Raw genomic sequence first — 25,273 nt, 5'->3', positions numbered from 1 at the left:
AGGACGGGCTGTGAGGGAGCACCCAGCCTGTGCAGTGTCCTGACAGGAGGAGAGAAAATTCTCCTAAAAAATATCTTGCTCATCTTTTCTTTTGATTTTTTTTAAACTAGATTTCCATTTTAAAATACCAGCAAGAAAATGTTCTGAGAGGGTGCTACCGATATATGTAACATACAATTTAGAATTAAATGTGAGCGAGAAAATAATTTGCAATAGCATTGCCTCAGCCTCATTTTCTGCACCTATATATAAAACCAGAGCACAAACGTTGACCTTTTCTGATAAAATTAAGTCTTTTTTCCACTCTGAATCAATTCATCATGCTCTCCCAACCACAACTGTGTCTGGCTGAGCTCCTGTTTGCAAGGCTGAACACTCTGACACCATTTATTTTTCTGGTGAGGACAGCATTCCCCAACTCAGTGGATTGCCACAAAAGTTCATGATTGTGCAACAAGGATCAGTCAAGCCACAGCCTCCACAAGTTAAGCCTAGACCGCTGCACTTTTCCCAGAGTGGGCTGCAGAGTTCTCCTATCCCCACATCAGATCTCCCCTGTGCCATTTAATACAGCATTTTTAAGGAAGCACAACTAGTTTTAAAGGTTTCCACCTTCTTCCCACCAGCCTCTCATCCTCATCTGTCTGCCCCCTTGCCCTCACTTGTGCTGATGCAATGGGCTGTGGAAGAGTGATATCAAACAAATCAAGAGAAGGATTCAGGGCAAAACACACACACACACACAACTTCCCTAAAAGATTTTTTACTTTTTTTAAACTCAAAATCTTCCTGTGGGCCCCACGCTGGGAGCACTGGCTTCAGCATAGTCAGTGTCACAACCACAGAGATGTTGCCTTCTGTATTGTCATAAAGTACACTGCTATCCTGAACCATTAATTGCCTTCTTGTGGTCAGGGGCTCCTCCAAGCTCAACAAGCTCCTCCAAGAATTATCACTTCCATCTAGTACTAAAAAACTCTACAGTGATAATGGGAAAAATCAGGGCTACACATAATATTCTCAGAAGTGCTACAGTCTGTTTTAACACCCTTCCTTCACTAACTAGTTATATGCCCAAGTCTTTTTCATCCCTTGCCTCAGTATTTACTGTACTTTCCAAATGCTCGAAGTTATGAGTTGCACAAAATCAAAATGTTTCTCCAGCCCAGCTGCTTGAATTCTCCAGAGGTTTTTTCCTGGCCTTTCTCAGCTGCAGAAGGGAAGAAAGCCTCTTCTTTAAATTCCCAGATGAGTCATGATAAAAATAGTGTGGCACTTGTATTCGTACTAATGCACCTGCAGTATCATCTGTCTCCCAGCTATGAGGCTGCAAATTTCTGCACTTATCTGTGCATAAGTTAAAATGCTTATAACTCTGCCAGCATAAAACATGCCTGCAACTCTGCAAGCTCTGCAGAAACTATGCAGAAGAAAGTGTATGTCCTGAACAGTTCTGAATGATGGGAAATACATACAACATTATACAAGTTATTTAGATTCACATGACTAGATTTAGATTTAAAATCACATGATTTAAAACTTTTTAGACCAGTCTCCAAAATATTTTTGTGCTCATACTATATTAGTTCCACAGTAATGAATTAGTTTCAGTTATTCTTTTTTTTTGTTTGCAGCTACTTTGTTCTAGATCTCATTTGTCAGTGCTAGTTCTAGTTGCAGCTTCAATAAAAATATTTAATTATATTTTTTATAACATTTTAAATGAATTTTCAGTCCACTGTGCCACAGTAAGACATCAACTGAATATGTTTATCTAAAATTAATAAATACGTGATTGCTGAATTTTGTATTTGGTTTGATTCTGTCTAGTCAGTGATACCACTCAACATCGTTCTTGTTCTCCTCCCATCCCCACAGGGCTCAGCCTGCTGCTTGCGGTTCTGTTCCGGTTCTGACAGCTCTGTGCAGCTCTCTCCCTGGGCCCATTAACAAACTGCATAGCTTTCATTTCTAATACACAGCTTTTGCTTCTGGTGCTACTTCTTGCTAACTTAAATGACCTGCTGGTTCTGGGACACATTCTGAGGACATTTTCAAAACCATCGTAAGTTACTTTGGAGCCTAAACCTAATGGAAAATGAAAAAGAGTTGGACAATTTTGAAAAGTCATTTCCTCCTTTATCTTCTAGGTAATCTTACTGCTTGCCTCGATGTCTCATGTTCATTTATTGAATCTTGATGCATGCAGCAGAAGTGGATGTGGAGACACTCAACTGATAGATTCAGTAAGTGTAGATCCTGCTTACATAAACAAAGACTCAGGTGCAAAAAAACAACCAAAAGCAGCTTTGGGGGTGCTTAAGATGTATGTCACGATCTCACAATCTCCTCCAAGTTAACAAATTGCATTTTAGAACTGTGTTTGGTAATTATTGCATTCATACCTCGGAAGTAAGACCCAGGCATTATGGTTGGTTGGAATTCATCTGAATAAATAGCAGTTTGCCACATTCTTAACAAAAACATTATTCATTAGAACTACTACGTATTAGCAGCACTGAATAACATTTGGCAATTGCTTTGGGTATACATTACTAAAAGGTCGATAGACGCATACAAATTGCTCAGTGCGCTAATATAAAACAGCGGCAGTAATGAAATAGTAGAGCAAGAATTTTATTCTGCAAAATGTTCCTCTTGCAATTTGTAAACATCTTAGAAACTTGAATGTTTTTAAGCTATTTAACCAATGTTAGTCATAAGACTTGATTTGTATTTGCTGCAGGACCCGCCTGCCCCTTTCCTTCTGCAAAAGGCATTAGTCACGGGCTGAGTTGGTCAAATGATTTTCAGGCATGACAGCAATAACCCCTAAGGTCTTTAGAGTTTTTTGAACACATATTCCTGCAGTGTGTTGTCATAAAAAGATGCTTTGAAGCAAGTAGCCAAATGGGTGCTATGGTTAGTAGTGCTGACTGGTAGGGTAGTAGGAAGTGCATAGATAGGATGGGAAACTTTCTTGGCAACTCCTTAAAAAGAAATGGTATCTCTTCAAATCATGTGTGACCTGCCTCTGCCCCTGTGCATGGCTCTGGATTGTAGGAAAAGGAGAAGACACTTCTAATGAGCCAGTAAATGACTACTCTTATAAGCTTATGTTTTATCCTACTCAGAAGAGGTGTAGCCAGGAAGAAAGCAGTTTTTCTGTACATGCAAAATTTACTTTATCATACACAAACATAATTTCACAAAAAAAGAAAGAAGGCTCTAACAAAAGATTTTCTGGGGTCTCAGTAGAGTATCTGGACATTTCTGGACCACCAAAGAATCTAACTATGAACGGTGCTGTGAGATAGTTCTACTGTCCCAAAGAACAGAAGAAGCTAGACATACCTCCTCAAAGGTACTGGAAATGCTTAACTTCCGTATCAGTCTAAATTACTTGCTCAAGATCTTGCAGAAAGTCTCTGAACAAGCAAGTAGCTGAATTCTGTTACCTCAAGTTCTAGTTTTATGGCTTATGACTCCAGTCCAACCACTGAAATCTGCACATAATCTATTAACCAAATAAAGGCTCCTTCCTTTATTGAAATCCAAATGGTTTCCAAAGCATCTGCTTCCAGTTCTGTCAGCAATCTGGAGGACATGCTGCAGCTACTTTAAGATAGAAATAAGGTTCAAGAGTCATAGATTTGTATACATGTTACCCATCACTGTGACAATGTATAGGAAATGAATCTGTAACGGAGCCAGCTTTAAAAGTTGGAAGGAACAATATATTTTCTATAAGGGAAGAGGACTAGAGTGCTTCTTCTTGTGCTATCCATTTTAAAATGTTTTATAGAAAGTTAAGACAACAGCAAGCCTTAACCTGATTTCTGATTCATTGGTATGAGACGATACTTTGAGTGGAGGGAAGGACTAAAGGAGGGAATGTAGAAGGAAAGTGTAACCACAGTCAATTGTTTCTTGTGTTCTGGATGATAACGGTCTATGGGCATGGACTTGTGGAAATGCATTTGGGAGAGCAAAAATGCCAAGAAAGAAATCTGAACAGATTTCAGACTGTTAGAACTACTTGTTGAAGCAAATACATATTGTCTTCCATTAGGAGGCCATGATATATACTCTGAATCTTTCTGGGTTGGCTGAAAAATACAGAATGCATAGAAGTTCCTACTGTCCTCTATAGAATGTTTTTATAGAAAAGTAATTTATGCAAAAACATACTTATCCTCTCTACATAAAAATCTCAATTTCAAAGAATCTTTGTATATTCTTTATGGAGTCAACAGGAGAATACATTTTTCTAGAGTTGTAAATACCCTCTTTTAGAAGAAATGCTTGATATCTTTGGTTTGCTTATATTCTGGATGGAAAAAAAAAAGTTTTAAAGGGAATAACTACCTAGTTACCTGAGGTTCATCTTTCATTTCTTCTAACATGAACTTTGGATAAGATTATATTAACTTTATAAGATATTATATTAACTATATAAGATGATATAAACTTTTCCTCTGGTGTTTGTAACAGTCTTTCTAATATCTGTTAGGATGCTTTCAGGACAGCCAGCATTTCCTTGTTCTTAAAAGCAATGTGTCACTGGGGTTTTGGTGTCTCCAGACCAGTTCAGAAGCAGTCAGGCATCAGAAAGATGGCATTTATCACAAAGACTTCCTCCTTTATATTGGAAGTTATGATTTGCTCTTGCCATCAGTAGAACACATGGCAAATGAAACGTGTCCGTGTGCGCTGCTGTAATTCCTTGATGCAACTGTCTTGTTTGCTTGCCATCAGCATTTTAGGAAAGCATCTAACAGAATCCAGAATTTCACATTTCATAACCAACACTTGATTTATGTTAGGCTTAAGAAAGATTTTTATAAGGTTGCGGTAACAGAAGACACTTACTTAGCCTCAAGAGAAAACACATTAGTTCCATAGCAGAACAGTAATCATAAAAGGGTTGGGGGTGTGATACAGAGTTGTAATTTATTGCCTTTGAGCATCTACTGTGAACTGAAATTAGCACATTCTTATTATGGTTTCCAGTGATGAAGTATTTAATTACTGGGAACAGCATCACCTAACTGTATTTTAGAAATGGACATAAACTTGCCGTCTGTGTTTAAATTATTTGAAAGGCTTTTTGCTTTCTAGCAGCCAATTTAAATAGGAAGAAGAATCTACAGTTAAAGACTGGCCTGCTCAGTTCTTCACAGGAAGCCAGTGGCTTCACCTGAACTTTTGCACTAGCATAATTCAGCTCTAATTCACATGTACAATATTATTCACTCTTTTATAGTTAGGCCATAGAATCAACAAAACAAATTTTAAATGCAGCCATGAACAGAATAACTTCACTGCCTCTTGAAAGGGGAGAGAAAGAGGGAAACTGCTTGATCAAATGAGACTGCCCTTCACTTCGAGGTGCTCTTTGGAAAATGGGTATGCAAGGCAAATATGTGACACACAGAGCTCATCTCTCATTCCCTATATTCTTGGCTAAGCAGGCTGGGACAAGCACAGGTCAGAGCTGCCTCCAACAACAGCTGGCAAAGTCATTGCTTATCTTTTCTTAGTGGTGGCTAAGAGGCTTCTTTGAGCAGGAGCTCGTCCCTCCAAGCCTCTGCCTCTGCTCTTTCAGTAGCACAACACAAGGGAAAATGGGAGCCCTCCCTTCCTCTTCTAGGTGGGTGTAAAAGTATGGTTGAAAGGGGAGACCTTGGGTTACACGGGCAGTAAAAATGGCAAAAGGAGCGTGTAGTTTTTCTGTCCGGTGAAGGTTGATAATTATTGCTTTGGGATCCCTTTTTATTTAAGGAATAAAAAAATACCAAGGAGAAATGCTATTTATGATATTAGATATCCTTTCTGTATTATACAACATTGTTAAAATGTTGGCATTGGAATTCATTTCACTGAAGTGTGGTCATATAGAAAATGCTGAGAAACCTGAGGTTCCACTTAAATACTGCTAATTACATGCATCCATATACAGTAAAGTTGCTGGTAGACATATTCATAGCATATATAGTACATCACCACTGAAAGACTGGCAACCATGTAGAGAGTATGAACAAGCCTGTCAGTGTATTTTCTCTCACTGTACTGTGAAGCTAAACAAAGAGCATTGTACTGCATTGACTAACGCTTGAAAAGACTCTGGGTTATATAATAAACACTATATTTACTGAGTTTCAGGTTAACATGGGGCAGCTGAAGAAAAGGATGATCACAGGCTTGCCTGTCTTTTAGCTGTAGGTAAGAGGGCAGTAAAGAGAAGGAACTATTCATGCTTTTAGCTTGAGTATCATTGAATTTAATAAGGGATGAGTAGCTAAAACCTCATGCAACACTTTGAAGATACAGGTGTCACTCTGTCTTCTAGTCTGTTGGAATGACTGATAAACAAGCCAGGAACTATATATAGATTTTGAAACAAGTAAATAAGTCAGCATTACAGTAACACTGGTATGTTTGGCCAAATAAATCGAAATATTAGGGAAAATTAATTATGCAAAAATAGGGCAAGTTATAACTGACTACATGACAGCTGAATTGAGCTACTATGGATCACTTTTGAAGACATCTCCATCAATTTACAAGATGACAATAAATACAATGGCATAATTTAGCAAGACAGCAGAGCTGGCATTTAATTAATTTTGTTTAATGTGTTTGTTTAGATGTAAACATGATATTAGAAAGCACCTATCATCTGAAGTGCCCTTTGATATTCATTCTAGATACGAGCCGACAATGTACACTCACAGCTCAGAAGGCCAACCGTATCCTGGGCTGCATCAAAAGAAGCGTGGCCAGAAGGCCAAGGAGGTGATTCTGCCCCTCTACTCTGCTCTGGTGAGACCCCACCTGGAGTACTGCGTCCACCTCTGGAGCCCTCAGCACAGGAAAGACATGGAGCTGTTGGAGCGGGTCCAGAGGAGGGCCACAAAAATGATCAGAGGGATGGAACACCTCTCCTATGGAGAAAGGCTGAGAGAGTTGGGGTTGTTCAGCCTGGAGAAGAGAAAGCTCCAGGGAGACCTTATTGCAGCCTTTCAGTACTTAAAGAGGGCTTATAAGAAAGATGAGGACAGACTTTTTAGCAGGGCCTGTTGCAATAGGACAAGGAGCAATGGTTTTAAACTAAAAGAGGGTAGATTCAGACTAGATATAAGGAAGAAATTTTTTACAATGAGGGTGGTGAAACACAGGAACAGGTTGCCCATAGAGGTGGTAAATGCCCCATCCCTGGAAACATTCAAGGCCAGGTTGGATGGGGCTCTGAGCAACCTGGTCTAGTTGAAGATGTCCCTGCTTATTGCAGGGAGATTGGACTAGATGACCTTTAAAGGTCTGTTCCAACCCAAACTATTCTATGATTCTATGATTCTGTGATTCAACTCTCAGCACACAAATAATTACAAAGCTAGAGCAGGGATGAATGCAGTCCTTGGCAACAACATAATGGTGCTGACCAACAAATAATTACAGAACAAAATGTTCTGCCCACAGATTAGAGCTACCCAGTTATCAGAGTCTGCCCTTACCTTCTCACCTCACATCTCCGACACTCTTCAGATGGCTATTTCACCAGCTTGGCTTTGCCTGGAAGCATTCCTGGAGGCCAAGAGACTCAAGATACTCAGTACTTGCCTTTGTAAACAAGGACAGTGTCAGCTGCTGTATTTAGGCTGGTGTTGCCTGGAAGAGGAACTTGAGGCAGGAAAGGTGAGTGAACAGACTCTGAATACATATTTCCTATGAAAACAATCTTCAGAACACACTGGTAAAGTGAATGAGGAGTTGGGAAGGTTGTTGGGCACTCTTATCTGGCAGAAATTCTTTGTTTTGCCGTTTTCTCCTAGGAACATTGCCGTATGTATTATTGTCACCTAGAACAGCCACCCAGTCTTGAACTCCTGGTTCACTATCCTTCACTCCAAATCAGGGATTTTTATGGCCATCACTCCCTGAGGCTTTATTAGAATTTGTCTTTCCATATGAGTCCTTGAACAAAGGAGTGGAAGTGTTGCTGCAGCCATGACAGTCCAAGGGAAGATAAGATTTCTAAGGAGATGTTTTTCTTTAGACAAACTGGTAGAGTGTGAAAGATGAGACACTTTTGGTGCACCAAAGTTCTTCTGCTCTGAAGAAAACACATTTGGCCATTTGTGTGTATTGAGCTTGACAGTTTTTACACAATGCTTCTCTGAGTGTTGTTTTTAACTACTATCCTGGTTATGCAGAAGTAGCCATCAGCATTTAGTCCTGCATTAGTGTTCATATGAGCATGTTCTTGACTATAAAAAGGGTGGTGAGGGATTCACATTTATTGTGCCTGAGTGACTTGAATGACATTTTCTCAGTTTAGAAGCATCTCCACTTGCAGACTCAGCTTGGGATCTGAAAGACAAGCTGTGCATTTTCTGGCTCATACAGCTTTGCCATTAAAACTTCATTACATCAAATTCTGCTCACAATTAAACCTTTGCAAATAAATTGTCCTCTGAGTTTGCAAAGGAATAGTTGAGGAGGCAGCATTTGGTCCTGGAATTGGAAAGCATTTAACAAATCTTTTGGCGATACATAACCAGAACAGAAATCAGCTTTTTCTCTCATACCTTTGTCAACACTAAGAAGTGAAAGAAAAAAATGTTGTAAAAATTTATTTTAGTACTAAATACTTTGGATAAAAATACAGACAGGGAATAGATCAACTGAGTGAAAGGATGCAATTTTCTGACAGTTGCTTTTCAGAATAAAGACACATTTTAAGAAAGACACAGGTGTGTGTTGGAATGAAGAATTTTCTTTTATATATGAAGGTGAGTCAGACTGTCTTGAGACTTCATTTGCTTAACTGACAGACAGAAAACAGGATTCTGACTAGTACTGCAGCTCCTCTAGCTTCATATGGGAATTGAAATTGAAAGTAATAAACTGTAATGTTAATCACTCCTTTATTAAAGCAGGGACTGAGGATCAAGGGGCCTAAGTTCTTTCTTTGACTCTTTCATTGAATCTTTAGCTGATCTGAAAAATATTAACTTAAATATCAGTTTGATGTTCACGGGTTGGTACTACTTGTTCCTGACCCACAGTCTCAGGGCCAGGCAGTTTCGGCTCCAGGCCAGCAGCTCAACATAGCCAGCAAAACTGGCACGTATGCCCATACACAAACAGGGTATCCCTTCATATTATTTCTCACATAAGCACAGTGCCAAGACATAAGACTACTGTATAGAAAGTGCAAAACACCATTTCAAAGCACCTCCTGGTGTCTGAGAAAAACAACAGTCTCAGCCAGTCCCAGCATTTTGTCCTATGGCAGCATCTCTGTTTCCTCCAGAAATGTTTTCCAGGTCAAATGTGATAGCCAGGAAAAATTGCTGTATCGTGCAGGGCACAACTCCCACATTGCAAAGGAGGTCTAACCTTGTTAGAAATGAAAGGACCTTGTTCTCCTGGGATCCTAGGGACTGCAAGGCGACCCACATCACTGGGGACAGTGGTGAGCACCAACAGACTGAGAAAAAGTTTCTCTTTCCATCACTATTGTTTCCTGAGGCTGCAGCAGCAGACGCCGCACGTTGTGACTGCTTTCAGAACAGATCTTTCAGCCAGGCCTGAGTCCTAGTGTTATTCATCCCTCTCAAAACTCTTTCCTAGCATTGACAGCTAAGTCGGATATCCTGTGCCTGTGCCTCTGAACAAGAAGCAGTCGATCTATCCAGTACGGCTGTGTTGCGGCTCCTAGAAAGCTGAATGTGGTAGTATTACCCACTGCAAAATATGTCGGCTCATGCATTTTTTCAAACTTGTGCAATGGTTAGGCTGACCCACATGATAATAAGATTTATAATGAAAGGAAAGAAAACAAAAATATTTCAGAGAAACACAACATAATTCTTCGTGCACTCAGCACTTATAAGCAATCTTTTTACTTATTCAGGCCTGCAAATTGGACCCTAAAATGCTCTCCAGGCATGATCTGAACTGAGACTTCAGAGGATGCTCATGTTTTGATCCCATTTCAACTCACTTGCAATCACATGTCAGCCACCTGCCTTCCTTGAGTCTCTATTAACTCAGCTGGAATTTTTTTTTTTTTTTTTTTGGTAAAATTGAGGATTTAAATGAAAACCAGATGTTCCATCTGATCCAAACTTTCCTGGGTAAATAAACGCTCACTCTGTTCTGTCCACTTAGTTATAATATACCAAACCATCTCTAATGGAAATGATTTCACAGGCCATTTAGTAAGAATAGGGTCCCAGTTCTCCTAGAGAGACGTTGATCCTGTGCGCTAATGCAGGAAATAGTGGCAAGAGTCACTCTGCCCCGGTCGGTGCCTGTCCTTCCTGTGCGCTGTGGTGACGTCTTCTTAGATGAGAAAAGAGCTTAGCAGAGATCATGAAAGTCAGGGAAAAGCCTTGGGTGGACTCTGCAGCCCACAGTTTAGTGTAAATGTGAGGAACACAGGAGGAGATTGTGCATGGAGGTGTTTGGAAGGGAACATGAAGCAGTGCGGATCAACCATGTAAAAGAGTGGGGCCATGGCAGCAAGCAATAACAATAGGAATATTTGGAGAAAAAACATGCTGAAGAACAGCATTTTCCTACCTTGTTGGCAGTCCACCCTTTCCCCCACCTCAGGCAGGGAAGCCAGATGTTCCCGAAAAACAATTCATTAAATTGATGTAACAGAAGACAATTAATTCTCAGTGGCAACATTTGGTACTGCTGTTGGTTGTGTTCACATCACAGACACCCTGCCCCATGGCAGTGGGGGATTGCTGAGATCTCACAGGCAACCAGTCAGGTGAAGCAGTAAATGCAGGGTCCCCAGTACACAAAACAGTATGTTCATGTGAATCCACCCTTGTCTTTTGTTTCTCCAGCTCTCACAGTCATCTCCAGCAAGGGGTGACGATGTGCTGCTTCTGGCTAGGAAGCAGGAATCAGGGATCTAACAAAACAGTGCTGGGGTAGTTGGGGGCTGTCTCTCTGGTCTTTGATGATGAGACAATGTTTGGGATGGCTTCATCAGCACCTAGCCAAAATTATTTGTGTACGAATAAACAAATGCTTATTATTTTAGGAAGAACGTGACAGTTCTTTGTGGAAAAAAAAAAAATTATTCTGGTTCCTCTCTGTTAAGGAGAGACTGTGGCTTTTATGGCCATCCCTGACCTCAATGCTCTTTAGCTTGAGATAGAGCTAACCACGGCATTTTTTTGTAGACCCGTGAAAATATTTTTTATTCCCTTAGACTTCCAACATAAACAGATTCTGCTTAACCATGTTTATATCACTTTGTACTACGCAGAACTGAGAATCTTAGAAGAGTACAGCGGGCTATTCTAGGCATCAAATTAAAATCATTTTATATAAAAAAAGAAAGGAGGAGAACATATACCTTTCACTGTATTTCAAGTGTAGATGACCATAGTCCACTTGCCGTTGCTGGCAGCTTTTTTATTTTCAATATTTAAAAAGGCTCATTAAGAGGTTTGCAGACAAAGGCAGACCATCTCCAGGAGTCCCCAGAAGAGCTCCAGTGAGAAGCAGGGTACTGGCTGAGCTCTGCTAGTGGTGGGTAGCAAGTCTGCCTGTGAAGGCAGGGCATTGCTGGCCCTGTGTGCCTGACATCTTGCTCCTGGGGCAGGCAGTGGCTCTCTGGGCAGAGTTTTGCTGGGCTCTGAGCTCATGGGAGCTGGTGAGGGATTTGCCTCTGGTGAGGCAGCAGCTCTTATCCCACATCTCCCATTGACTTATGGCAATAGCAGGAGTTGGGAAGGTAGCTGGAGCTGGAAATCCATGAACCTGCACTCCCTGGAGGCCAAACACTCCCAGTCAGCTTCAGTGGGAAGAGTCTGGGTGAACCTAAAGAGGTCTGAATGATGTTACTCTTTTTTGCAGCTCTTCACGTTGCTCCCTCCCCACATTTCTATTTCAGAGCCCCACATGGAGCTGATATGTACCAGAGCCTGCGCTGGTCAGTATGTATTTGATCCAAGGAATGGAGAATGGGATGACAGTTAGTAGGTCATGCATAATTCTGAGTGATAATCAAGACCCAAGCTGCCTGTGGTGGGTCGCAGGAGAATTTTACGGTAGAGCATTGTCGTGGTTTAACCCCAGCGGCAACTAAGCACCACACAGCCGCTCGCTCGCTCACTCCCTGCTGGTCAGATGGGTGAGAGAATCAGAAGGGTAAAAGTGAGAAAACTCATGGGCTGAGATAAAGACAGCTTAATAACTAAAGCAAAAGCCATGCACGCAAGCAAAGCAAAGCAAGGAATTCATTCACTACTTCCCATTAGCAGGCAGGTGTTCAGCCATCTCCAGGAAAGCAGGGCTCCATCACACGTAACGGTTACTTGGGAAGACAAAATGCCATCACTCCGAACATCCTCCCCTTCCTTCTTCATCCCCCAGCTTTATATGCTGAGCATGACATCCTATGGTATGGAATATCCCTTTGGTCAGTTGGGGTCAGCTGTCCCGGCTGTGTCCCCTCCCAACTTCTTGTGCACCCCCAGCCTGCTCGCTGGTGGGGTGGGGTGAGAAGCGGAAAAGGCCTTGACTCTGTGTAAGCACTGCTCAGCAATAAGGAAACCATCTCTGTATTATCATCAACACTGTTTTCAGCACAAATCCAAAACATAGCCCCATACTAGCTACTGTGAAGAAAATTAACTCTATCCCAGCCAAAACCAGCACAAGCATCTTGGCAAGAACAAGGTGAGGGAACAAGGGAAAAATAAGCCAGACTCTATGTAGGCTTTCAAGGAAGAAGTCTTGGAGGCACACAGGTGGCTGGGACCTCTTAGAACAGTTAGGAACAGAGAAGAAAGCAGAGAACAACTTTATACAGTTATATCCATCCTTGGAGGGAGCTCTTCCCCTCTAACCCCTAACTTCATCTGTCCCTTGCCTCCAGTGGGACAGAGTAAAGCTCAGGGACCAGCAGTGAGAGAGAGCACAGCCTCCGCACACTGCTCTGAAGGTCTTGAGCCCTGCCGGCTGCAGCCTGTCCTCATAGGCAGTCTGAGCATCCACTCTCCTGCCCTGTCCCCGCTCCCAGAACTGCTCCATTAAAACAGGCATTTGCAAAACACTGTCTGCTGAAAGCATGTGAATTGATCTCTCTGCACGATATGCCTTAAGGCCAGTAAAAATGAGTTTTCCCATTCTGCAAAGAAGGAAATGAAATGAAAATTGTTAAGTGACTTGCTCAAGAGCAAAGAGGGAGCCCATACTGGAGCTTGGAAGAGATGGTGGAAATCACACAGTGCATTTCTCAGGATGAATCCTTTCTGAAGGACCCACAAGTCTTGTGAAGCTCTTCTGCTCAGAGAGGGACAATCACAGCTTCAGCCAAAGAGGCAGAAGTGTTCAGTGACATTTCTCTTAGTACTGAGGTCTCAAACCTCTTCAGGTTGTCTGAAAAATATCTGGAGTTGACTTAAAAACAAAGGGAGCTCTGCTTCCCACAGAACACAAAATCCAGCCCCAGAGACCCCCAGAGAGGCCATGAACTAAATGTGGTCTTGAGGGGAAACAATGACAGGTTTTTAATCTAAGGCTTTTCTTTTACCAGATCCCAAAATGCTGGTTTAAGGTCGATAAATTGGAGATTAGAACATATACAGAGTTTTCAACAAATTATTCAGTCACGGTATATTGAAGGATTTTTTAAATAGAGAATTAAATGCATTTTTAGAAAATATGCAACATCTTAGAGCCACTCTGGAGTTGGAACAGGACATGTTTTCTTTATTTAAAATGTAATTTTTATGGATGCATTAGACTTGGAGCCAGAGAAAACATTTTTAACTGCTGAGGTTTTACAGTCACTCTAGGGTTAGGAAAGAAAGCTGAAAAAATATTCTGCCTGGCAGATTTTTTAACACTTCATTTAGAAGTAAAATAAAAAAAAAAATATTGTAACCCTTCCACCTGTACCATAGTTCATCCAAGTGAAAGAGACACCTTTCTTTTCATCCCTCCCTGTTGCAATGAGCCCAAATGTGGCACAACTTGTCTTGTATGAAAAGAACGGGCCACCTCTGGGCTGAGGACCACAGCAAAAGCATTGGGGCCAGTCCTTGGTCCACAACAGTAGTGAGCCTCTTTGCTTAACTGTAAGCCTCAATTTCTTGTGTGTAAAATGGAGAGAAAATGTCCTTCCTTCTACCTGATTCATTTAGGTGACTTGGGAAGCAATTTGGGCTGTCACTGTGTCTTGTTTGTATGATGACTTTTGCAGAGAAACCTTCAGAGAAACCTGCTTTTTGACATAATTCAAGGCAATTGATGGCAGTCTGAAAATTTGCTTCTGAAGGTTAAAATGTGATTGTTCATTTGCTTAATCAAGTAAACAAAAAGCCATAATATCTTGATTTGTTAAAAATAAACAGTTCCCCTCTCCAAGTAAAGTGTTACCCCCAGGAAAGGACCTAAAGAAAGTCCTAAGCAAACAGGATCTCCCACACATCAGCATGTTGGGAAACCACAGGGCCTGACACAGTGCTTCCTGTATCGCTAAGAGAGAAACACATGCCAGACTTGTGTATAACTTAGTGCCTGGTGAGTCAGAGTTAAAAGAGGCTTTCTATCTGCATTTCTATCCACATTTTTTTCATGTTGAAATTCCTGCATGTGGAACCTGCAGATCCGTGGGTGAGAGCAGGTCCTACAGATGAACATACCCCATATGAAAAGGCAGAGGAACAGACACACTTTTTGTTTACGTGCACAAAGAGACTAATCTATCCAGATGAATAATGGTGTGCTGTTCTCCCTTGCTCATATGAGGACTTGTCCTGAAGTACTTGATTTTCACGTGCAGTAAATCGGAAGTCTGGCATCTGCTCCTGCACTGTGTTCAATATAGGGTGGCTGAGGTTTGATTTCTGCATAGAGCTCTTAGAGGCACTTTCTTTGAAATATGAGTGCTCCTGAACTGGGTGGTTTTGTCTGTAGCACAGGGCAAAAGGCCATTCTCACAGTATGATTGTGTAGCCCACAGAAGCAAAGAAAATAGGGCTGAAAAAGAGCAGGAAAAGCCATCTAATCCACTCCCTTGCTTCATGGGAAGATCAATGTTATCAAATTAACACCTCATCTGACTATCTGAAAACAAAGAATAGTTATGTGTAAGCATGATCAAAATTTTTCTCTTTCAACTGTAGAACTGACTTCTGAGAGGTGGTACAGCCCACCAGCCCTCAGGATTTGCAGTCCACAGCAAGACATGAGGTAGTCCTATCATCTTTCCATGTTTCCATCTTGCACTTTCTACACCGTGGGCAGTGCTGACTCCTAGTCTTATCCTAGGTCCTATGTAGATCACTCTTGAAATCAGTAATGAAGATCTGGTTTGGTTTATCTTCAGTCCTTAGTTTGGAACTATAGACCATGTGCTGAATTCATAGTACAGCCTTTTGTAAAGTACTTGGAGATGTCTTGACATGGTGAGGTGCCAGACAACTTTGGTGTGATGTTGCTAGATGTGTAGAAATTGTCAGTCTGCACACATTTGCGAAGAGGACACTTATTTTCAGACATTAGTTCATGAAGTGAAAGTTTGCAATTTTGAAGAAAAAAGGAGAGAAAGGAATGGGCCATCACGTTCATTCACATGCAACACATTCCTTTTGTTAATCCTAAGTGTGTCAGTGGAGTCTGTTATTCCAATTTCTCTTGCATGGTCAAAAATGCCTCATTGCTACTACAGGACTTAGCCTCCAAATTTAGAGGAAAATGAAAAACACTAACAACAAGCACTTGGTTGTGGTGGGAAGGAAAGCAAGTGATGAAAAGAAAATCCTCTGACAATGTCAGCGTGAAGTACCTGAATCCAGGATTACATGTCAAAGATCAGCTCTTACCAGCTCTGAGGAGTTGTTCTGCAGGGGTGCTTTAGGAGACAACCATAACTGCCGAACAAATGCTCATTGGGATACCTAGGAGCACACATGATTAAGGGTCCAGATAAAGCAGGAAAGAAATGAAGCAGCTACACATATAGTTTGGGAGAGATGGATAATTTAAGGAAAGAGAGGAAGGTGAGGGTGAGGAAAGGTCCAGATGAGTAACAGTCTTTAAAATCATGGAAAAGGATGGAATACAGAAAGGCAAGCCACCGGAAAGATTTGCTGGGAGACTGAAGACAACCAGAGCAACCAAAGGTGCATGCTTTTCCCAGCAGAATTTTTAGACAATGGTGAGAAGAGGATGAGGTTCATTGTGGGAGCACCAGGGAAAATGAGAGACCCATGGGTTTCACTTACAGTATGACTGCTGCCCTGACTGAAGACCTGCTGCAAAAGCTGAACCCAGGACCTAGAGGAAATGGCAGCCTGGATCACGGAGATGCTGTAAGTAGTTCTTAGGAAAAAAATATGAAAATTTATAGGCAATAATATGGGAGAAAAGAAGGGAAACAGGGATTCAAAAGCAGCAGCAGTGAAGGGACAAGGGCAGTGTACTTTTGGGGCTACATATGAATGTTGTGTCCTTTGCAGTTTAAGTGCCAGAACTGCTCAGCTTTGCTTCATGATTCTCACACCTATTCTGCTCATGAGACAACACTTTAATATCACCAGATGTAACCCAGATGGTACATATTAATTTATATATGGATGCTGGAAAATACATATATACTTTCCATTTGAATTCTTTTAAGTATGATTTTTATATTCATTTGAAAATTGTTCATTTTTATTTGAGCCATAAGGCAGCCAAAATACAGCTCCCAGGTGAATGAACATTTATCTGTTCCACCCTGAATGATTCCAGGTTTCTGTGAGACTACTTTTGAAGGTGTGTGTTCATTTCATTTCAGAAATGATTCTCACTGGCTCAACAACAATATGTTACTGTCAAACGTCCGTTATTATGCTGAATGGAAATGCTGGGGAGATAAATTTAGAACATCTTTCATCTCATTTTCAATATTAAGAACTGTTCCATAGACTTGCAAGCAGACCCAAATGTGTGACAAAGTATAATGCCTTGATTTAAGCATTTAATTATTTTTCTGTGTCAAACTTGATTTAATAAGTAATGATAATTGGAGTCGGACATGATCTTTAGATAATCAAGCAATTGAGCTCGCTCATCCGACAGAGCAGGAAGAAGTGGTGGTGGTGTTTGTCATAATAATCTATGCAACATAAACACCGGTATTTCCCCAATGTTTGGAATCACTGAGAAAAGATGGTGAAAAAAAGAAAATGTACAACAACTACAGGTAGAATATCAAAACAGTATTAAAGAACAAACTATGCCTCTCGGTTGGTAGATCCCAGTTCCTTTCATCCCTCCACCCCATTTCTTGTCCTCTGCTTCTACCCCAAAGTGGACATCATTTCTGCAATTGCATTTTCTAGGCTCAAAACTGGAATCCTAAGTGCTGTGTTTCTGCCAGAGGTGGACCCTTTGCACCAGAGAGCAACAATAATTAAGCAAGCACTTAAAAATATCAATAGGTAAATAAATGCATTCATTTTTTAAGTACTAACCCACAGAGTAGTCTACTATTATTTCTGTTGTGTAAAAGTGGGTATACAGAAATGAAGATAAACCCAAAACATGAGCTTTTTACCCTTAAGAACAACTGGAAAAGGTATTTTCAGGCCAGTCTGGTCATTCTTTGCCATAATACGCATTATGCCATGAGACTAGAGAAAACCTTTTCCTGGGAGGACCACATTTCCATCAAGAGAGCAGACAGTGGGGGTGGTGCAAGGGTGGAAGGTAGTCTTCAGTGTGTGTGTCCGAAATGCTCAATGTGGGATGCTCATCCCATCTGTTCCCTACTGCTTCTCTCCCAAAGTCCCTCAAACCTCAGACGTACCCCCTTCCTTCCCCCCAGCCCATTCAAAGTTGTTTCACTCCTACCAGCTCCTCTCCCATAAGCAGTCCATGCTTGCCAAAACTGGTTAGTTCTCTTTTCGTAGCTAGCAGGTGCAAATTTCCACTCTTACTTGAGGCAATGCCAGACAAATGAAACATATTCAAAAAACAATAAGCTGTGCATGTGGTGCATTAGAATGTGTGATTGCATTAGAACAAACAATGAAATGACAAATCATTCTTCCTACTTCAGGGTGGAAAACACCACCTCTTCTAGATCTAAGGCAGAAACTTCTCCTGCAGACACTGTTCTATCGTTATCTGGTGTAAAGATATTATGCACTTTGAACAATTTGCTGTTGGGTGCTGTCAGAGAACAGTCACTGGATTAGATAGATTGTTGGTCTGATGAGATAGGACAGTGCCTTTACTCCATCCCACCTGTCCCCTAAGTAATCTCCTACTGAAATTATATTTAGCTACTTCCCATAAGTCCACTGCTAATTCTAGTTGTTATTCTCTGAGTTCTTTCTGGTTTGTGGCATTCAGTATTTACAGCATCCTTTTGGTAATGCCAAACTCCAGCACAGTATTTCAGGTATATTCATAAGGTACAGTCACATCTGGAGAAAGTACCAAGGGACTTCTCAGCAGTAGACAATTAATGACTATGACGAGGACTGTAAGGCATCCTGCAGTAGCAATGGCACAAATTTTCCAGCGATCACTGCCCAGTGCTTTGGAAATAAACACTCTCGTGTTATGCTGCAGCCTGTTAAATATCTTGGCATTTATCTCACAGCAGAGACCATTCGCCTGTGCCAGGGTTCTGTTCCACTGACAATGTCTCTTAATTGCCTTGTTGTTTAAATAAACAAGACAAGATAATTAAGAGATAATGACAAAGAAATAGGATGTTAGTGATAATGGGTGGTAGATCCCTCTTCCACTCTAACTTCACTATCTAGAGCAGCCCAGACTCCCTGCCTGCATTAAAACTTACAGCAACCTTTTGAGTTTTGAAAGGGGCCTTTTGTCCTTGATGTTTGTCTGAATTAATCAGTAAAAGTGAAAAAGTCTGGAGGAAGAACTCAGGATTGGTAATCTGAGGGGATCGGGTGATGCAAAGGTTTTGGAAATGTAGAAGGACGGACCTGTGGCACAAAGGAAAGCGATTCTATGCAGAGAATGACCTGGCAGAAGGAGCTGCCTGTTTGCTGCTTCGGTGGTCCTGGTAGTCCGGTACTGGCCAGCCTGAGTGGTCCTGTTCCTGCTCCTGACCAAAGCTGTTCCGCCATGCAGCCTCTTTAAGGGCTGCCCAGCAGGAATACCTCCCTGCTGATGCCAGCTACCTGGGCTGCTGTTGCACACATGCCTTTTCAGTGTCTCTGCTCACACTTTACCTTGCTATTCCCCCATACTGAGGGCTAATCAAAAAGGCTGCAGTCATCCTTTGAGCAATCCACTAGGCAAAAATTAGCTGAAGCAGGATATTCAGCTATTCAGAGCTAGGAACAAAGCAATTTTAAAGTGTATTCATACACTTGGGACACTAATAAAATAGATCAGTGGTCCTTTCCATTCATTACCTTGTTTCCTCAACTGGGGCTAACAGACGAAGATACAAATCCCAAAAGATTTGATATGTAGAGGCCTGGGAGTATTTTTTCTGACTCAGCCTACTAAGAAGCCATGAAGAGTGCGGACTGATGGATCTCATTGCTCTTCTGAGATTTTTGATTTATTTTGATACTTAATTGTGTATATAGTTGACAGTGAGCAGTTCTGCATACGATGATGCCATTGTACATTTCACGGTATCAGAACAGATTATTCTGGCAGAAACACATAGCTAAAAGCCGAGTGTATGAACTTCTGCTGAGCAAAGAGTGGTAGTGAAAGGAAAGAGAAGTTTCTTTGAACTTCTTTGAAGTTCTTGTTCTCTCTCCTGGCTTCCAGCTTGGCTGTACACTTTGCTTCAAAGACTAAAGCAGTATCATAACAGATTTGCTTCCAATTGTCTCAGTTCAAACATCTTTCCTGCTGGTTATTGATATTGATCTGACAAGCTCCATGAGAGGTTTTCAGGGCGTTCTTAAAGCACTTGTGTTGGCCTCAAACTGTTCAAGCCAGCTGAATGTAAAAAAACACCATGTAGCCTTTGAGCCTGATTTTCTGTCTGTCCTAGAACAGATTACACCTTACCAAGAAAGTTTTAATACTGGGAATAAAAAGTGAATTTTTGAGACAGAGGTGCAATGTTTGCTGCACAGTTGTGTCTGCCTATATCCTGAGTCAGGAGCTACGATGGACTTGAAGGACTGGCTATATGTAGTCTTGTTAGATACTCAGACATTGAAGAAGAGAACAGAAATGTACAGCAATCCTGCTGAGTGCTGGTTTCTTCAGTTATTGCATACAGCTTTACAGTCAATCAAAGGAGGGGTTAATTTTGGAAATGAAGGAAATATGAAAAAGATTGCTTCTCATGTAGTGGGAGTTCTACCAAGACACAAACACTCATCAACAATTTCAAGCCTGCTTCTGGCAACTGTGGCAGTGGCTTGTGTCAGGCTGGCCTGGAGCAAGTTGAAGAATGACTGCTGGCTTCTAAATATTTTTAGTAAGACTGAAGTACTTACATGATGTTACAGAGACATTAGGAAATTCTGTAGGTCTCTTGAGCTTTGACTTTGATTTTTTTTATTAGCTGTTATCTTCAGGGTTACAGACTAAATAGGTAGGTTGATGAATAGGTAGCTTTTATAAGGGCTGGGGTTGTGTTAGAGAGGTAAATTATACTGCAGCTCAGGAAAGACTGAATTGTGTAGTATTTCCATATAGCAGACCAGGAAGCTGGTTTATTGACATTGAAGAATTTGATCAAATCAGTACAACGGTCTCATGGCAGAATCAAACCTGAGACCTGCACCCTTAGGATCCCAGAGACAAACACTGCTAGCATAGCATGTTTAGCTTGTTCTTTAAAAGATAATGATTAAGATGATACTTATTTCAGGCACTTTGGTCAGAGAAAATGAGGATATATGGTATGTAAAAGTAAAACCCATGAGTTTTACTTTTTTTTTTGCTCCTCCCCTCCCCACTGGGAGGGGGAAGCGGCTGTGTGGTGTTTAGTTGCTGGCTGGGGTTAAATCACGACAGTGGATCACCGGTACATATATGACACATGCATGTTTGTGTGAGCTGGAAATAACAGGCAAAGAGCTTTTACAAAAATACAGCATTACAGTGTGCTACAATGCTGCCCACACCAGCACTGGTTTCGTGAAGAAGGCCCTGATAGACAAATGCCTGCTTCTGTGATTTTTTTTTTGTGATAAGAATAGTATTTTTGTCATTTCATATTCATATATTTGATTCTGGCTTGCATTTTGAAGTCGTTCACAGGCAAAGACATGGGTTCATTTTATTCATGTGAATAGGAACTTGGTATGCCCCTATCCCCCAGGAAATCTCCTGGAATAAAAGACGCTTTGAGTTTTAAAATAAGTGTTGAGCATCTGATCAACTAACTATGCCACTATTAGAAAGAAGCAAAGAAAAGACAAATAAATGGAAGCTTATTTGCATCTGATTTACATTATGCATGTGAGCATTGATTCCATTTTTATTTCCTTCCTCTTAATACTATTCAGATTGCAGACTGTAACCTTGCTGCAAATTTACAGCTGAGTTTCATTGTTCATTTAATCATCTCAGGTGTTACTGAAATAGGGAACACTGCTGCTTGAAAGATTTCCCCAGGGGTTCATGGGAGCTGCTTGTATCCTGAGGCTGGAGGAGGGGGCCTGCAGATACATTCTGGCAGTACAGCTCTGAATTTTGATGATCATCTGTTGAAAAATCACATGGGCCATCCTGTGTCAAGACCGTCATTGCTGTCTCCTCCTTTTAGTCAACAATTCGTCTTCAAGCTTGCTGCTTATGTTATGTCTTTTTCTTCTCCCTCCCTAAACCCTTGCTTCAGCTTAAGTATTTGCAATAACATGCATTCACCTCTCCCTTGTTCCTCTTGTAGGCAGGAACAAGCACACAGTGTCAACGCTGTGCAGATATGCTTTAACCCAGCAGATTATTTCAGTGAGTTTGATGGTGAGTTATGAAATCTATGTGGTGAGCTCACAACACAAGAGGATTCTTTGATAAATGTAAGTAACTGGAATTTACCATGCAGGTATCTTCATCAGGGACTATTTTTCTTTCTGTTTCCTAGAGCATTGCTTGCTCTGGTTCAGAGATCCAAAAATTTAACAGTCTCAGGCAATAGACAGTAGTATCCATGATTTGAAATTCTGTTTTAACTAGTATTTTATAATGTTTCCTTAAAATCTACTGTGTCTGCAAGCAGCCCTGCCTGTAAAATTATTTACCATTGAATATTTACTGAAAGCAAACACAAAAAGCATTATCACATTCTAAGTTAATTTGTTTGAAAATTTAAACAAATAGTAGTGAAAAATGTTTTGAAATCTTTGTTTAGCTGTAGTCTGCTTCTATTGACATAGATCTACAAGAATCTTGTGGCTAGGAGCTCTGATCTGATGTTTCCATTTGAATTCTTCAAATCAAGTTTTTTTCCCCCATTTTTGACAGGCGAAATTGTGCTCAGATGCTTACGTGATGGCATCATAATGAACAAATGAATGAATAAATAAAAATGTAAAAATTTCCCCTCAGGCAACAAATTTGCTGATTTTAATGCTGGAAGTGAGGATTAGGTGCTATGTGACAGAAACTGTACTAGCTGTTGCAAAAGGAGCTGCTCATTTTGATGAACAGCAAAACATTTGCCTTCGAATCTTGAGACTCCAGTCCCAGTTGGAGCAGCAACCTTTCCCCTATAATTAATTTTTGTGTGCTGTAGTCCATTAGAGAAGAGAGTGACAGCCTCTGGACACAGATTACTGTCTTATGTATGGCCCAAAGGAACATTATGGTCTTAATTAAAGGTGGCTCAGTATGTCAGCCTTTGCAATAGTTTGAGCATTTTTAATACTGTGTCAGTATCTAACCACCTTAAAAGAATCCTGGTAGCAAGCAAACTAAGTAATTTAAAGGCAGCTCATGTTCTCTGTAAGTTTTGCAGGACTGCTATTGGGAATACTTGATAATTTATGAAGGCTTACACCACCAAATTAATTACATTTTCCTGATGCCACATGTCTTTTTCATACAAGCTAGCTCTGAATTATAAGTAACAATATTGTCCTTGTTCATTCCTTCAGTACAGAAGACAGCTTACTAATAACACCAGTAGAATTCAGTTGCTGCATTTTAGAAGTGTCATTTATTAAAGCATCGCTACAGTTAAGGTGGTGTATGCTCCTCTAATATTAACCCTGATTTCTGCTATATGTATTACTGAATCTCGGTTCTGAGCCTTCGGCATGGATTTGATTTGGGAGCATTTTTTACACGGTTGGAAAAAATAAGTTTGCAGGAAGTGGCCAATGCAGAGATTTGCTGTGATATGCAGGAGGTACAAAGCCACTCTACTGTTTTGTGTGGGAAAGAAGTTATATTTCAAGCCTCTGTTCTGACGAACAAAAACTCCTAGGGGTCCTTACCATAGATAACTCATTGTTTTCTGTTGTCAGTGGGCTTCCTCTGAGGCCCTGCAATCTTGAATCATGCTTGGGTTTTGCAGATACTTCTTGCAAAGTTTGACAAACTCTCCTAATGAGGTTGGCTTAGAAAGAATGAACGTTTTTCCTTTTTTTTTTTTTTTAAATTAAAATAAAATCAATTTGAATAGATGATATATAAATATGGCTAACCTCTGAACTTTCTATTAGTAAGGAGAGAAATAAATGGAAGATCTATTTTCTTGAATAAGATTTTAGAATATTGAAACTTTCTTTTGTGCCTCTTCCACTTTTTTTCTGATTTGTATGAAGATGATAGAAGATAATCTAGGGCTGCTTTTGGAATCATTTTCAAGAGAGTGATTTGTACAATGAAACATACTTCCATGATACACTATTACTTGAAATAAAAACTGGATTGGAGATAAAATTCCAGGAGGAGAATTTTTCACAGGAAATCTCACCTTCCTGCAGTTCCTTTAAATGCTGGTTTGGTCCGTGAAAGAAACTTGCTGTTGTGAAGTTTCAGCAGACTCAGGGGAATTCAGTGGGCTGGTACACTTTAAGGTCAGTCTTGAAAGACAAAGAAAAAGCTGCTTCCATCCAGCAAAGAGCAGAAGTAAGAAAAGAAGAAAATCGCTCTCTGTCCTCAGCCCTTTAAACAAATAGCGAATTTCAAAGCTAATTGAATTGTGTAAATAACATCATTCTAAGGCAATTTATTCTCCAAACAAACATGCCACAGCCCCAGTCAGAATAGAAAAAGAAATAAGGAAAATTAAATGCAAATAAACCCTCTTAATGTAACATTAAGTGCTAGATCTTGGCAAACTATTGGCACTCAGAATGTATTTTGATGTTAGGCCTTTTCAGAGTGGGCCCCAAAGCAACAGATCCCAAAGCTAATTACAATCTGGTTACTTTCTATTTTCAGTTGTCAGTGCTGGGTGGCCCTGTTGCTGCAAAAACTTGTAGAAACCACGTTTAAGAATTTGCATTAAACTTCATAACGTTAATAGTAGGCTTTACGTAGATCACATGAGTAAGTGTTTTCAGAACCTGGACATGAACACTACTAATCATTTGAGCTATTACAGTTATTTATACTTCAATTTTTCATCAAAAAAACAACTCGCCCTCTCCCAAACCAGCTTTATTTCAGTGCATGTTGAAGTCAACTTTGAAAGACAAGGCGGGGTGTGGGAGAGTCATGTCCTCTTTTGGCTTTTTCTCTTAGAGGAAGTTGGCAGGTTCTTATGGGGACAGGGAGAAGTGGGAGTCAGAAGAACAGATGGTTTGAGGAATGAATCAGGAATGCTGAAAAATTTGCCAGGATGGGAGGCCTGGAATTTGGTTATCTTGGAGGTGGAACATGGTTTAGGTTGGAAGATAAGCCAAGAAGGAGAGAACAAATTAACATTGGAAAAAGTCAGTGGGCTCACAAGAGTTCTGCCAGAAAAGTTTTGTTAAAACCATGCAGGACTGGAGGGACCAAATATAGGGATAAATCAGGTCTGACATTAGCAGTGCTGACCATTAGTGTAAAAAGGGGTAAATGAGGGAGAGCAAAAAATGGAGGGGAAAAAACCCCACATGATGGAAGGAAAAGCAGGGAACAGAGAGGATGAGTTTAGTTTACTGATGCTGATGAGCTAATGTTCACCGAAAGGCCAAGTTATAGGATATTGATGGCTGACAGTCAAAGAGACCAGATGATGGTTGGATGCATGATTGAACGTCATAGTAAGGACAGATAGCGGAGACAGGGATATGGAGGGGTTAGCTGTCAAGTCAGTGGCAGCAATACAAAGGAGAAGTCAAATATT

Source organism: Gymnogyps californianus, chromosome 2 (genome assembly GCF_018139145.2).
Source record: "Gymnogyps californianus isolate 813 chromosome 2, ASM1813914v2, whole genome shotgun sequence".
Classification (NCBI taxonomy): Eukaryota; Metazoa; Chordata; class Aves; order Accipitriformes; family Cathartidae; genus Gymnogyps; species Gymnogyps californianus.
The sequence above is the reverse complement of the archived record's forward strand: the minus strand, read 5'-3'. Positions refer to the sequence as shown.